Consider the following 4,995-nt stretch of genomic DNA (forward strand, 5'->3'; position numbering starts at 1 on the left):
ATGAAGATAAGCAAGAACTTCTTCACACGCAGTTCACAAGGGCACCAGACCAGGATTTCCCAGCACCCTGATTTACTCACCCTCCTGTCATCAGCATGGCCCAGATCACACTGACTAAAATAAGTCACGTTCACTCTGACACCCAGTAAGTCCACTTTGAAGAACAGGTTCCAACGACAAAGAAAAATAATTTTAATCATTTAATAATTAATTATTTCATTTTATAATAATTACACCAATTAGTCACATTTTAGGGGTCAACCCAACCCATAAATTATCCCTTCTTCTCAAGGAACTCCTCCACTCCCCACCCACAGGGACCCTGGCATCCATGTCTGTTTTGGATAAACCCACCTCCTGATCAACCAGATGGATTTAATGCAAGCTAGGATATGGAACTGGGAAGCAGAATACAGGTCAGTCTTTGTAGATGGTCAGGGTGGTAAAATGAAGTGGGCCATGATATAATTCTATTCCTCTATAAGGAGAGATAATCAGGGTAGGAGAAAGAAGAATGAAGCAGATTCATCAAGAAATGTGGAGATAAACAAAGAACAGACTGACAGCTTTCTGGCTTCTTCCAGACGCCCGAACTGCATTTTTTCCCTTTGACTCCATGACACACCTCTCATCTTTATAATAACCCTTTCAACATAAAGCGGCTTGAATCACTTTTTGTTGCTTATAACCAGAGTCTTAACTGAGACACAACAACAAAAAATCAGAAGCAACCCAACCCCAAATAAGAGAATTATTAAATGAGTTACTATCTGGCATATAACTGAGTATATTTTAAAGTGATGAGGTTTAAAATTGTCTACGTGAAAAAATGCAGGCCATGAAGCAAAATGAACATACTGTTTGCAACTCTTGAATTGTAGATTTAGTCAACAAAGACTGGAAGAGTATACAAAGCTATGTAAACACTAAGTGTATAGGATTTCTTGAAACACTGTTTATACAATATCTTTTGAATAAAATTTAGACCACTGGCAATCTGAAAATAGTGATTTAATATCCTGTTTCAAATCTTTCCCAGAATATTCATTATTCTAATCTCAATACATTCAATCAGTCTTCACCTAAAACATGGAAGTTTTTATTGAGTCTTTTCTCCAAGGAACCTTTTATTGGGAAATGGTATTTAGAAGTAACAATTCTGGGTGTGTTTTAAACTCATCCTTGCTATCTTTTATTTATTTATTTATTTTCAATCTTGCTTTTAAATATAGAATGGAATACAAGTGAGTTGAGTGGAATTGGAGAAACTGGTTAGGAGGTAGTGTGGTAATCTACTTGAACTACCAATAAAAAAAAATTAGGGCTCCTTGCAGAATAAGCTGTTTACAAATCTGGGGCAAGAAATATGAAAGATTAGCCTGGAACATCTTGCCATACCAGTAACAGTGAAGCAACTAAGACTTCTGAGGACATGTCAAAAGGACTCAAGGGTTAACTCGATGCCCACTGGCCCCACATGGGACAGTCATATGCTGATAAAAAGAACTGCAAGATATTGAAACAGATCAAGGTGAAACTTACAATGATACATTTAAAAAAACCAAAACTTTTGAAGGATACTAAATGACAATCTACATAGAAAATCTCAAAAATAATTTTTAGAACTTTTGGAACTAATTTATGATTATAACAAAGTTGTAGGATACAAGTTTAATATATAAAAGTCAAATGGTTTCTTATATATCAGCTATAAATTTGAAACTAAAAACACAATGCCATATATGTTAACACCAAAAGAAATACTTAGGTATAAATTTAAAAAATATGTTCAAGATCTATATAAGCAAAACCACAAAACTCTGATGAATGAAATGAAATATCTAAATAAAGAGGGAGACATTCTACTTTCATGGACAGGAAGCCCCAATGTTTTCAAGAAGACTCATGATGGCAGTTTTTCTCAAACTATAGATTCAACAAAATCCCAACGAAAATCTAAACCAGATATTTTGTGAATATGAACAAACAGATTTTAAAGTTTCTACCTTTTTGATACTAATGAACCCACTCATTATTTTGAAAACTGATTTCCTGTAATGATGTACAGATATGAGATTTGATTCATAAGGAAGGTTAAATGCCAAAGAATTAATGCTTCTGACTTCTAGTGCGGGAGAAGACTCTTGAGAATACCCTGGACGGCAAGGAAGCTCCAATACTTTGGCCACCTGATGTGAAATGCTGACTCATTGGAAAAGACCCTGATGCTGGGAAAGATTGAAGGAAAACGAGAAGGCAGCAGCAGAGGATCGGATGGTTAGATAGCATCACCAACTTGATGGACATGCTGATAAGCTGCTAAGTTGGGTCAGTCGTGTCCGACTCTGTGTGACCCCATAGACGGCAGCCTACCAGGTTCCCATCCTTGGGATTCTCCAGGCAAGAATACTGGAGTGGGTTGCCATTTCCTTCTCCAGATGGACATGAATTTGAGCAAACTCCAGGAGATCCTGGAGGACAGAGGAATCTGGTGGGCTGTAGCCCATGAGGTCGCAAAGAGTCAGACACGACTTAGCAACTGAACAACAACAAAATAAAGGGAAAGAGTAAAGCAAAAATAAAAGTAAGTAAGATATGCCACTTTCCACATTTAAACCTTTCAGTTGTTTCAAACTGTACTTTAAATAAAAGCCAACCTGTAAAGGCTGTGCTTGATCTGACATCATCTAACCATATGCATCACTTAGCATCTTGCTTGTGATGTTCCAGCTGTAATAATCCTCAAACAAACCCTGTTTTTTCCTCATGCTTCATATCCCCACTTACCTTTTCAGAAGGACCTTCCCTGATCATCTTTGCAAAAAAAACCTAATTTTTTTCTCCCTGCTGCTACTGCTGCTAAGTCGCTTCAGTCGTGTCTGACTCTGTGCGACCCTACAGACGGCAGCCCACCAGGCTCCCCCGTCCCCGGGATTCTCCAGGCAAGAACACTGGGGTGGGTTGCCATTTCCTTCTCCAACGCATGAAAGTGAAAAGTGAAAGTGAAGTCGCTCAGTCGTGTCAGACCGCATGGACCAATTTTTGTTTGTTCACTTGTTTTTGCTTGTTCCTCTCAGTAAACTGTAAGTTTCAAGAGGGGCAGAATGCCTTATTTCTGCCCAGGACCTAATACATACAGGCACTCCATAATTATTTGTGGAAAAAGTGGATGAAGTTATCCATCAAAGTGAGATTTGGTGGCTGAAAAATTGGTGAAAATCTCAAATCATGGAGCGTGATTGTGAGGGCTCTGAGAGGGTAGAAGCATCAAGGTCTACACGTATGAAAAAGCCAGGAGAGGACTGGAAATAAAGAGAAACGTGATTTTTCTGTATTTAAAAACCAGATAGGATCACCTTAGCCTTTTGCGGGATGCTAAATTTTAAAAATTGTAAATACTACTTAAAATTAAAAGTAGTAGAATTCCTGTGCTTTAGCCTCTTTATTCTCAATTAACTACTCCCATATTACAGATAATAACTAAGAGGCCCTTTTTCTTATGCACTTGGCTGTAGCATTGGGACAAATACTCCCAAGCACTTTTATTACAGTATCTGATTTTTGACATATCTTAATGTAAGCTTATGTGTACGTACAGAAAACTCATCGTGGTCCTGTGTTGTGACTTGGCAGTATGGTGTGGGTGTGCATGTGAGTAAAAGGACACAGGACATGGTAAGGAGATTCTTGGTCTCAGAGCAATGAGAAGCTGTTGCGAGATTCCCAACAGGGAAGTGACATGTCTGATCCAGATTTTAAAAAGTATTCTGGTCACCAAAGATACTGTACAGAAATTATTTCTGCACCAGTGAGGACACAAATGCTAAAGACTGAATCCCAACTCAAATCGGCACCGTCATTCTCAACCATGTGTCAGGAAAACTCATGTAAGTGAGAAGTATAAGGGCTTTAGGTAGGGCTACATCCAGGGATCTGGAGGATGTCCTTAGACCTTTTTAAAAAATTAATTCTGTTTCTCTTTGTATGTTGCCTCCTTCCTCCCCTCTGCCCTAAGAATCCACCAATAATCCAAGGTCATCCAAAAGGAAGAGTGTGTCTGTCTGCCTGCACTCCGGGGCTTACCAGGTGGTGCTAGTGGTAAAGAACCCGCCTGCCGATGCAGGTCGTTGTAAGGAAAGTGGGTTCAGTCCTTGGGTTGGGAAGATCCGCTGGAGGAGGAAATGGCAACCCGCTCCAGTGTTCTTGCCTGGAGAATCCCATGGACAGAGGAGCCTGGTGGGCTACAGTCCATGGGGTTGCAAAGAGTCAAACATGACTGAAGCGACTTAGTGGGCACCTTCACTTTGGACAAGTCCAGGAAATGACTCAAATTGGTCAGACAAGAAAAATGTATCCTTCCTCTGACCGATTACCATGCCCGGGGGGTGTCACATGGTCAGTAGACCAAGCTGGGTCATATGCTCACCAGTTGGCAGAGATCAGGTTGCGTCATCACAAGGCACATTCCCACCAGGATCACACAGGATTGAGACTGATTGTCCAAAGAAAAGAAGTGCTGTTATCAGAAAGAGATTGGTAAGAAAAGGAGGGGAAAAAACTCTAAACTATAGCTGCATTGCACAGTCATTCAATTTACATAATGATCTCTCTCTCTCTCTCTTTTTTTTTTTTTTTTGGTTGAAAAATGTTCTACCATATGTATTTTTCACCCATTCAAAATTTTCCATTCAAACTATCATTTGCTAAGTTTTATGGGCTTCCCTGGTGGCTCAGAGGATAAAGCATCTGCCTGTAATGCAGGAGACCCAGGTTCGATCCCTGGGTTAGGAAGATCCCCTGGAGAAGGAAATGGCAACCCACTCCAATATTCTTGCCAGGAGAATCCCGTGGACAGAGGAGCCTGGTGGGCTACAGTCGATGGGGTTGCAAAGAGTCGGACACGACTGAGTGACTTCACTATCTTTCTTTCTTTCTTTATGCATTCAGTCAGTTCAGTTGCTTAGTTGTGTCTGACACTTTGAGACCCCATGGACT

At 40.1% G+C, this 4,995-nt stretch overlaps 1 non-coding gene across 1 annotated transcript; it reads left to right on the forward strand.

The window, feature by feature from the left end:
• The first annotated feature begins 4,719 nt into the window (after window positions 1-4,719).
• Window positions 4,720-4,792, forward strand: TRNAY-GUA (transfer RNA tyrosine (anticodon GUA)). Its single transcript has one exon. It is a non-coding gene; the product is annotated as a tRNA-Tyr (tRNA).
• The last annotated feature ends 203 nt before the right edge of the window (window positions 4,793-4,995 follow it).

This window comes from Bubalus kerabau, chromosome 16 (genome assembly GCF_029407905.1).
Source record: "Bubalus kerabau isolate K-KA32 ecotype Philippines breed swamp buffalo chromosome 16, PCC_UOA_SB_1v2, whole genome shotgun sequence".
Taxonomy (NCBI): Eukaryota; Metazoa; Chordata; class Mammalia; order Artiodactyla; family Bovidae; genus Bubalus; species Bubalus kerabau.